The sequence below is a fragment of the Gossypium hirsutum genome, chromosome A06 (assembly GCF_007990345.1).
Source record: "Gossypium hirsutum isolate 1008001.06 chromosome A06, Gossypium_hirsutum_v2.1, whole genome shotgun sequence".
NCBI lineage: Eukaryota > Viridiplantae > Streptophyta > Magnoliopsida > Malvales > Malvaceae > Gossypium > Gossypium hirsutum.
The window spans coordinates 46,255,507-46,267,579 of NC_053429.1; positions in this window are offsets into that span (position 1 = coordinate 46,255,507).

Sequence of the window (12,073 nt, forward strand, 5' to 3'; positions counted from 1 at the left end):
ATTGCATGAATTTGTAATTTTATGAAATAAGGACTAAATTGTAAAAATTGTGAAATACTTGGGGCAAAAGTGTAAAAGTTCTTTATTGTGTGTTTTGGATTAAATTGAATAGAAATATTATTAAATAAGCTAAATTTGATATTATATAGATCAAGAAAAAAGAAGTTCAGATCTAGATCGAGGGAAAAATAAAGTACTCGACTAATCAACCTATTTCACTGTTTTTATGAATCGAGGTAAATTCGTATGTAATAAGTTTCATTGAAAATGTATTTTAAATACTTTGATATCTCATAAACTGTGAATACGAGACTACGGACATGTTCGGTGATGATTCAACAAACGTGAAAATCCCGGTTGAACCTTAGGAATAGATTAGGATACAAATGACATGTCATTAGGGGTTATTGTGATATTGTGATCCGGGTGCTGGTCCTGTTCATCCTACCAGTGGCTGATATATCGGCATGTGTTGTGGTTACTTGAAAACTTGTGTGAGCAGCACCGTGTAGCTATGTCTTAACCCACAGCGTGTGTGAGCAGGCCTATTGATAGCTCAAGAGTGAACATATATGTGATATGAGATTGAGATAGCATTAGCTATGTATGTGGCACTTTGGTGTGAGTTTCCAGTGTATCTGATAGTATTCCGATTGGTTCAACAAGTAAATGATATACGTGATTGAGTATGAGATTGATACGAGATGGCACAGGTATGTACATGAACCGTATAAGCTTTAAATTGAAGGAATTTTTGAAAGATATGTATAATCGTATGATTGATTATATGAAAGGTTTGTTAGTTAATATGACTTACATGTTGACATATTCAATTTGTTGATTGTATATTTATAATCAAATTGCGTTTATTTCATACAAGCTTACTAAGCTATAAAACTTACTTTGTTTACTTTACCGTATTTTATAGTGATCTCGAAGCTAGCTCGGATTCGGGGATCGTCGGAGACTTCGTCACACTGTCCTACTATCACTTTGGTACTTTGGAAATTATATTTTGATTATATGGCATGTAACGCCCCCATGCCCGAAACCGTCACCGGAGTCAAGCTTGAGGTGTTACTAAACTTATCTTACCTTTTAAACAACTCTAAACCACTTATTTTAATTTTCGGAATAAACTATTTTTCTGTGTCATGGTTGCTTAAAAATTAATTTCTCGAGTTTCAAAACTAAAAATTAATATCCGTAAATTTTTCATGAAACTAGATTCATATATATATCTACTAAATTTTTTCTAGAATTTTTGACTTTGTCAATTAGTACAGTTTATTAGTTAAAGTTACCCCTATTTCAAAATTCGACTGCACTGGCCTCTACTTACTACGAACCACTTTTATCTCTATAAAAAAATCATATGACTATACCGTTTGTTTCTATTAAAACTAGATTCAATAAGGATTCTAACCATATAAATTACACCACCTAATTATTTTTGTAAAATTTATGGTGAATTTCCAAAGTTGGAACAGGGGATCCAGAAATCGCTCTGGCCCTATTTCACCAAAACTCAGATATCTTATAAAATAAAAATTTTTTACCTGTTTTGCTTATTCCATATGAAAATAGACACAATGAGCTTTAATTTCATATATTATTCACCATAAACCCATGTCTCTACAATTTCTTGTGATTTTTCAAAATCACGTTATTTCTGATACTTGAATCTGTTTTTAAGTTACTTTCACATTTTTCTTAGTTTTCATGTGATAGTTACTACTTAATCATACATACTATTAAACATGTATATCATCAGCCATTCTATTAGCTAATCACTAGCAAGTATTTACACATCATTCATTGATCATATCATATCAAAAGAAACCAAGTTCCTATACATGCCATACACAAAACAAAACGTCTAACTATACTAATGTGATTTCTTCGATAGTGTGATCGGTTTCCGACGTTTCCTTCGATCCCTGAGTGGCTTGATAAAAACTATAAGAAAAAGAAAATAAAGAGAGTAAGCACTAGGCTTAGTAAGCTTAAAAGCAAATAAATTACAACATTCATCATAATGAATAAATATACATAATGTCACCTAGCCTCATAAACTTTCTTTACATTCTCATTTTCTACCTTCTTCTTTACTCACTTACCTTCTTTCTTACCTGACCTTTCACTATTCATAAATATAATCTACCTTCCCTTTTTGCTGATAATTCACTGTAATTTAACGTGTACAATGACCCATTGAACCACTCGAAAAACTAAGGATACTAGGGTCGTTCCTGTCTATCAATATCTTGCCAATGCCATGTCTTCGACATGGACTTACATGAATTATTCCTGTCTCCAATGCTATATATATATCTAGTATGGGCTTACATGACTCATTCCTGTCTCCAAAGCCATATATCTGATATGGACTTACATGGCTCATTTCTGTCCTGTCCTGTCCTGTCAACCCCAATATCCTAACATTCCTAAGGTTCAAACGGAGCTTCCTAATGCTTTTTCTCTGTCACTTCGCCTTTAATTCGACTTTAAATATTCTCAAAAAAATAAGTATATAAATGCTGGAAATTGACAATAATAATGTAAAATAAAAGAATATTGCATTTATTTACTGTAAACTTACCTCGATACAAAAATGTGACTAAACTTTACAATTTAGTCCTTTACTTTTTCTTTTCCCCGATCTACTCCCGAATTTCGTTCTTCTTGATCTATAATAGCAAATTTAACTTATTTAATATTCACATTTATCAAAACAGTCCTTTACTCAAACTTTGCAAAAATTACATTTTTGCCCCTAGGCTCGGGAATTAAACTTTATTCCTTATTCTTATGTTTTATGACATGCTAATCATTTTTTCCCTTCTATGGCAGCATCAAATTCACACTCTAACATGCACTTATGACTATTAGGTATTTTTACCGATTAAGTCATTTTACTCGTTTTTACCTAAAACCGAGTAGCACAAGTTGTCTAACATAATATAAGACCTCATATTTTATCATAAAACATCAAAATAAACACTTTTCACCTATGGGTATTTTTCCAAATATGAACCCTAACTTAAATTATTGCTAGTATAAGCTTTATCGAGCTACCGGGACTCCGAAAACGTAAAGAACATTAAAAATGGGGCTTGGAATCACTTACTATGGAGCTTGAAAGCTTGAAACAAACCCTAGCTATGGAGAACCCTTGAAATTTCGTGCTAATGAAGAAGATGATGAATTTTGTGTTATTTTTCCCTTTTTATTTCATTTAATATCCAAATGACCAAAATGCCTTTCCTTATTAAACTTTCAAAAATTCCATCCATGTCCTATTTTGTCCATGAACTTAGAAATTGGTCAAATTTTTATTTAAACCCTCCTAATTAATATTCCAAAGCAATTTCATACTAAAAACTTCTAGAATGCAAGTTTTGCAAATTATTCGATTTAGTCCCTAATCTCAACTTAAGCACTTTATGCATAGAATTTCATCACGAAATTTTTACACAATCATGCAATCATATCATCAACCTCAAAATAATAATAAAATAAATTTTTCTACCTCGAATTTGTGGTTTCATAACCACTGTTCCGTTTAGGCCTTATTTCGGGATGTTACATGGCATGTATAAGATTTATGGTTATTTTGGTTATGAGTTGATAATGATTTTGGTCATTTGAAATGGCTTGTAAATATTAAATGTTTTGGTTTGTTTATAGCCATAAAAGTTGGCTTAACTTGGTTGGTTTGATTATGTATATATTTGTGCATATGGCTCTTATTTTGTGCTTGAATATGGAGATACGATGATAATGGTATTTGGTCTTTATAAGTACTAAATGATTGAGTAATGAACTTGACATGTTTATGAAATTAGGTAAAATAATGTATGTTTAGAAAATGACCATATTGATGATTTGATAAAGTGAAATATGGCATGAAATTGAATGGCACATTGTGGTATTTGTGTTTTGTATTGGTTGGTAATGAAATGGTATGGATATTGCTTGGTTGGAGTTGATTTAATTACTCATTTATGCTATGTTTTGGTACCATTAAGTTTGGTGTAGGTGTGCACAAGTTTGGGTGGCAAATTGGCTTGGTAAATAACTTATTTTTGTCCACACGGGCAGAGACACAAACGTGTGTCTCAACCCTGTGTGATACACGGTCAAGTGCACGGTCATGTTTCCCCTGGTGTTGAAATTAAAATTAAGTCAGTATGTTTCACACAGCCTCACACACGAGCGTGTGACTTGGCCGTGAGGCATAAGTCAGTATACCCTATAGGTTTGGCATGACCTAGCACACAGCCTAGCACACGGGTGTGTATAGCCATTTTTAGGGCACACAGACTAGCCACACGGGCGTGTGTGTTGGCCGTATGACCCAAGTCAGAGAATTACACGGGGTCGAACACAGGCTAGGACACGGCCATGTGCTCCCATTTCGAATGACTACACGGCCTGCGACACGGGTGTGTCTTTGGCCTTTTGAGAGACACGGTCTGGCCATACGGGCATGTGTTCCCTATGTTTGAGAAAATTTTCTATGTGTTCTAAAAGTTTCTAAAGTTATCGGTTTAGTCCCAAACCACTCCGAATGCATGTTTTGGGCCTTGTAGGCTCGTATTAGGGACAATATGATTGGTTGTGAATGAATTGTATTTGAATTGACTAATTGTATGAGAAATGTATGTTTAAATGTGTGATAAGTTTGGTAATGCCAGTATGTTTAAATGTGTGATAAGTTTGGTAATGCTCCATAACCTTATTCCGGCCTTGAATACGGGTGAGGGATGTTACAGTATTAGTTAAGTAGTTAAGTTTATTTAAAAAATGATAAAAAAAATTAAAAAGAAATGACATGCGTAAAAAAAAGACAAAAATATTATTTTCTCTTACATGTATATGTTTTTATTTTTTTTTCTTTCTTCAGAACCGAATCAATGGTTAAACCAATTAGGCCACTAGTTCTTAGTTTGTTAGTTTGTCTGGTTCAATCAATTAAATTATTAAAAATATACAAATAAAAAAATTTAAAATAAAGAAAATCGGTTCAACCAGTCTGCATTGATTCAACTATTATCTCTAAATTGATACCACGACCGATCGATTCGATCTGGTTCTGAAAATACTGGTTTTGATCAATGAAATAACATTTTTCAATATTGTTAGGTTGAGCAAGCAAGTGGCAGACTATTATCGTTGGTATTTCAAACATTATAAAAGAAGAGAAATAATATAAAAGAAAAAAAAAGAGAAATAATTTAATTAAAAATAATTTTTAAGCCTATATGATGTGGCAGACTATTATTGATTGAATTTTTTTAATGGATATAGCATTTTGGTGTAAAATGGGTATTGAGGATAAATCCGGTTAAGCAATGAACAAAGTGAATAAAATAATAATCGAAAAGATCAAACATGTAAATTTTACGTAGAAAAACTCCTCAAAAGAGGATAAAAAATCACAGACAAAAGGAAATTTCACTATAATAAAGGAGAGTATAAAAAATGGAATAATTAAAAGAAAAACCCAAAGCCCCACAAGGAAAATCCTTCGAAACAAAGAACAAAATTCTTTCAATTTAAATCATTTTTGTTGTGAGTAACTAAGGCCTATTTATATGCTGAAATTCGTAGCATATATTACTACAACGACTCTAGGTTAATCAGAGTTAAAATGGGAAACTAAAAAATGGAGTTTAATTGGGAGAAAAAAGAAGTCAAAATAAACTTTAGTCAAAATAAGAGGTATTTTCCCACAATGGGTAATATAAGAATACTTTAGGGACCACTTGTAACAAAAAAAATATTTAGGTACCAAAATAAAAAAAATAGTTTAGGTACTAATTTGTGGGTTATGCTTTTTTAAACATATTTACCAGTATGACTAATAGAGATACCTACTTGTAGAAAAATGTAATTTAAGTATCATTTGTGAAAAAAAGTTTAGGTACCAAGATGAGAAAAAGAATATAGTTTATATACCAATTTGTGAGTTAAGTCTTATCAAAATAAAAGATAAAATATCTCAAACAAATATAAGAATTAAATCCCAAATTTAAATATGGTAAAAATACCAAAATTATAATTTGACCTTCATAAAAATTTAATTTTTTTTGTCAATTTGTTGGTTTAATTTTTTTAAAAAGCTAACTGAATTGTTAAAATGGTACTAGTATGACTGTTTAAGTGCACTTCATAAAAAATAATAAAATTTTTAAATGAATATCCACATTAGCAATAAAGTAAAATTGGTTTGCCAAGCATGCTATTATGTCAATATTGTTAAAATTTCTAAAATTCAATCAACTTTTTTATCTAAATAATTGCATTATGATTAAATTTTGAAGATTAAAAATGATAAAAAAAAATTAAAAAAAAAAGAAGAAGAAGAAAGAATTAGGCCAAAGTAGACCTGCTCATGGGTCGGGTTACCCGGCCCGGCCCAAAGGCCCGCCCGAAATGTTGGAGGGTTTGGGCAAAAATATAGGCCCGAAAAATGGGCTTAGACAAAAAAATAAGGCCCGTTTAAAAAAGGGCCGGGCCTCGAGTAAGGTATTTTTTACCCGGGCCTTGGCCCGGCCCAATTCACTAAATGACAAAAAAATCTGCTATTTTTTTTTTGTTTTTGAATATTATTTTCTTGTTATTTTCTCCCTATTTTGCTACCATATTACTATTAGTTGCTACATTTTGTTGTTGTTGTTTGGATATTGTATAAAACTTATTTTATTATTAATTTTGTTATTATTTTAAAGGCATTTGTCAATTTTGTTATTATTTTAGAGGTATTTGCTTATTAAGTTGCATCTATCTTAGTGCTATTTAAGTCTACATATTTTTTAAAATTTATTTTCAATTTGTTGGAAAATATTTATTTTGATTTTTTAGTATTTTTGATGTATTATATATATTTTAAAATTATATAAAAATAAATACGGACGGGCTGGGCCGGGCTCGAGTTTTAATATTTTTATTTGAGTCAGGCTTGAGCAAAATTTTAAGCCTATTTTTTGGGTCCGACCTGGCCCAAGCCTAATGAATGAGCCTAAATTTTTAATTGAGCCCGGCCCGGCCCATGAGACCTCTAGGCCGAAGTGATAAAAGAGTAAAAAGGCTAAATTTATATGCCAAAAAGTGGACAAGGAAACACCTTTCTGGGTAAAATTTGTTTTCTCGGTTCACTGCTCCTGTTCCTATTAGTTAGGTTTAGAAATTTTCCTTTGGAGACCAAAATGGAACCATCTGCAAATTGTAATGATTGCATGAAAAAATAGTTGCAAATTGTAATGATTGCATGAACAATTAGTTGCATCAATAATTTGATAGATACAAAATGGTCACTAAAACTTAGCTTAAAGAAATGGAATAAGAGCTTGGCATTGGCTCATTAGCCGAATATTGCCTTAGCACCTGCCGTCCGCCCAATACTTGCCTATACAGCTATGCTCTTGCAGCTTTTGAGAGCCCTGCTGCAGCATTTGCTTAAAATGTTTTAAAGGAATAGTGTGGCACTTCCCATGCATTGCACCATCACCATTACCTGTGCCTGTTCTCCACAAGTTGCAACCAATTCTTGACAGGCCTTTTTGCTAATAATAGACTCGAGACGTGCGAATGCGAGAGCTAGTTTCCAGCCACTTGATTCGTCTCAGAATTTAATGAGGTGTGCATAGGACAGTGGGGCCAAACATTCACAGCGCGCCACCGGTTGTGATCTTGTAAAGAAAAAGGCTCAAGATTTTTAGGTACATACAGACCGTGCTGCCTGTGTGCAGGAGCTATATGCAAAATTTCAGTCCCAATGTGGAGAAAAATGCAAGTGTAGACATTGCAGGGGTTAGAGCAAATGCTCCATTCCCTTTTTCTACCAAGGCAGAAAAGGGGGGGGGGTCGATCTTAGCCAGACCACATCTTTCGTTGTGCGATTATCCGATGGTTTTGGTTAATATTAGATAGCTTCGCTAGCAAGTTGGCATTAACGATTGTAATTTGTTGGATTCCATGTACAATATTTGTGATTCTTTAAAAAAAAATTTTTATGCTATCAAATGTGGAAGTGTTAGTAGTAATTAACAGATGAAGTGAATGTGAAGGAATTAAATGTTAGGTAGAATTTTGTTTGACGGAATTATAATAATGATAAATCAAAACTTATTTGAAGTTTGAAAAGAAAGAGGTGGTATTCAATTAGAAGATAAGTTGACCCATCAAATTCTTCCATTTTCTTGTTGGGCGGCTGTGAATCTGTGATCGTATCCTTTTGAGGATTGCCCCTGGCCCATCCTTTTTCCTTTATAACTCTCTATTCATCCCTGTATACATACATAAACAAATAAATTTTATATTCAAAACTTGTTGGTAGGATTAATTACGAGCCCCGAAACAATAAAACACCTTTAATATATCCAAAACAATTCATGATATATTAGATTTAGTTCAACCATATGTGCTCTTTTTTATTAATTGTTTATAAAAATATTAAAACAACCTCAGAAATATAATTTACTTTTTAAATATAGTATGTATATATAATAATGAATAATATAGATTTGAATATTTAATTTATTGTTTTGCTTTGCGGATTGAAATATTTTAATTACTCTCTAAAATAGATTTGAAGTAGATACAGAAATGAACTTTCAAATATTTTGTATCTTAATTCTATCTATTATTTCAAATAACAAATTCAGCTTTAAATATTTATTATTTGATCTTTTATTTTTTTAATTCATACAATCGAATCCTTTACCTACTTTATTTTTTAAGATTTATATTATGATATTAACATAGCTCGAAATATGATTTTTAAATTTCATTTAAATCCTACTTATAAATCTAATTATTTTGTCTAAGTGAATCAAATATTTTTATTCAAGAAACATTGAAAATTAAAAGTAATGGGAATGTTAAAAAAAAAAAAGTAGAGTAGAAAATCAACATAAGAAATGTAGGATAATGTTATATAAATTCAAAACTAGTTGTCAACCATCTGGTTTAATTTTCAACTTGTTATGATAATTTAATTAAATCAATGACACGTTTCATGGATAGGAAAATTAGCATATAGTGAAAGACAACCTTGGAATTGGTCGCTTTATTTGCTGTAAGAAAGTAGGACAAAAATGTTGTCACACCTCATGGTCGCCACCAATAATTAAGGTGCTGCTTTACCAATTGGAAGCAAATTTCGATTACCAAACCGTGCACGTTGGGTTCAAAACCAAGTCAAATATGGATCCAAAGTTAAGATAATATGCTTTGAACTTTGTATGAAGTTAGACTAATCGACTTATTCGGCTTGAGGTTTGAGGTTTTACCATGCCTACAAACTTGACTTGAAAACCCATTTTGAAAGGCCAAAGATCTGTGGCCAAATATGCACTAGTTCTCTTTCATCTTCTGTTCCATTACAGGCATCTCTCATCCTTATTTTCCCCAAATATGCCTACACTAACATGTTTGGTAATGGTGAGTGAGGTCAAACGTTTGTTTTGTGAATCATTCTGAATGTTATACCTATGCCACCATGAATGATAATCTTTTTAGTTGGCTGAGTGGAGGTAAACTCTTTTTGGAAAAATTTTTAAACTATTATTTTTTGAGAGTCAACAAATCCTTTAATAAGTCGATATTTTCTTAAAATGACAAGGCATTTCTATTCAATTAAATGCTTTGTCTCTTTAGGTAGTCTCAAGCACTCATAATCATTTTTTTACTACTACTAGTAGTACATATTGATACCGGTTTATTTTGATGTACTGTTTTAGATTTACTGTTATTTTTAAAAAATATTCTATACATCTATATAAAAATTATTTACAAATATCAAATAATGAGATGAAATAAATCTTAAACATAAAAAACTCATTAGTTACATGAAATACTCTTTAATAAGCTTCACAAATACAATCCATCATTAAACAAACTCCAAATAAAAAAATCCAAAAAAATAATAAAAATTTTAAATTTTAAAATTCCTTTTTTTGTATTGGTTGTTACACAATATTCTAGTTGATACGGGCAAAATCAACTAGGAAGACCAATACCAACTGAGATTTACATTGAAATGGAACCTAAAGTATGTTGTTCAGATTTACTACTGGAACAAAGCATTCTGGCCAATACAAGTGATACCGAAATGAAATTAACTACCAAACTCCATAGAATCGGGAGATAAATCTCAACGAGGAAAAAAACTGACTCGTTGAACAAGCAAAAAATTATGTTTGATAAATTAAACAATAAAATTATCTTATACCATGCATATAATAATTCTTCAACAAATCAATAATAAAATATATTTTAAAATTCATTTTTTGTACAAACAAAGTAAACTAATACAATTAGCATTAACTGAAATTTATATTGGAACAGAAGTAAAGTTTATTGTTTTGATTTACGAGAATTTTGACCCGTACATTAATTATTTTGGTCCACAGAGTTGAGAAACTAAAATAATTGTATAAGAGTGTGTTAATTTTTAATGGATAACATTTGAAGATTCGGGTTGATCTCAACACAGATCTCAATCTTTTAAAAATGGTTATTTTTAACCATTAAAGTAAAGAATGTTAAATTTATAGGGTAAAGTGATATAGCAATTATTGAAATTATAAGATGGTATTTTAAGTAATTTAACCTGTTATATATTAAAACATTTTATTATCATCAACACATACATACATCAAAGAATTGTAGATAAGATGGATGTGTTTAGTTGGTATAAATTATGTGAAACAGAAGGTAGGTACAAATATAAAGATAACCATGGGTCTAGTTGGATGGCATGGCCCCATTTAAAATTAAAAAGATGCTCCATTTAAATAATGTTGTTTAACACAAAAATTTTATCCAATTTCAAATCTTATTAAATTTAATCTCACAATTGGAAATTAAAGTAATATCTTTAGTCTTAAGGGATAAGATAGGTTTGGTAATGACTAAGCCTAGGTCCTCACCTCAATTTCCAAACATAATTAGGATTGCCCCATCCCCATTTCATCTTTTGAGTTATTCCTAATATATGTACATGAATTTTAAATTGATCTTAAAGCTTCAAATATTTTAACTTGATATTGATATCATATTAATGGGATATTTTTGGTTAATCTAATCGACAGTTAATTAAATAACCCTTCAAAAGTTTTATAAAAACACATCTCACTTAAATTATTTAAATTCAACATGTTAAAAGAACAATCTTCTTAAATTTTAATGAAATTGCATATTTATCTAACTTATCTATACAATTAGCATACACATGTTTAAAATGGTGAATAACTTTTAATTTTCATTGGCGTGAATAAATCTCAATTAGGCTGTGAAAAATCTTGGATTGCTTTAACATGATCCCAAGCTTATCCCATTAATGATATTATATTATGCGATTATCTTTTACTTTAATTTTCTGAATTTCTCAACCAATCCTTAATTCCATCCACGCAATAAAAATAAACCATATTTACCAAAAAGATTGTGCAAGTATGGACCAATACATATTTTATATTAATTAAGATAATAAAAATAAATTAATATTTTTAGCTGAAATGGAATTTAAATATTTGCAAACAATAACGTGGGATTTAAATGAAGATATAATGATTTATTTGGTCTTTCAATTTTCTAAAAAAAATCATTTAAATTTTTATTTTTATTTTACTCTTAAACTTACATTTTTTTGTCAACTCATCCAAAATTGATGAAAACATTAACAATTGTTAATTTTGCTGACATTACATACATGTGGTTGCTATATGGATGACACATTAGCATTTAATTATTTTTAAAAAAATTTTAAAAGTTTAAAAAATTTATTTTTAAAAATTAAAAGTCATTAAAAATATAAAAAAATTAAGAAATTAATTAAATGTTGACATATCATCCATGTCATCAAAATTAACAAACGTTAACTTTTTCATTTAATTTAAGGTGATTTGATAAAAAATACAGTTTAATCGCTAAAAAAGTTAAAAAAAATTAAATGATGAACTAATATGATTTTTTTCTTTTATAAAGTTTGAGCGCCACAAAAGTCAATATGCCTAAAATAAATAGAGAATATGTATTTGGATGAATGTTATTGTGGTTGTAA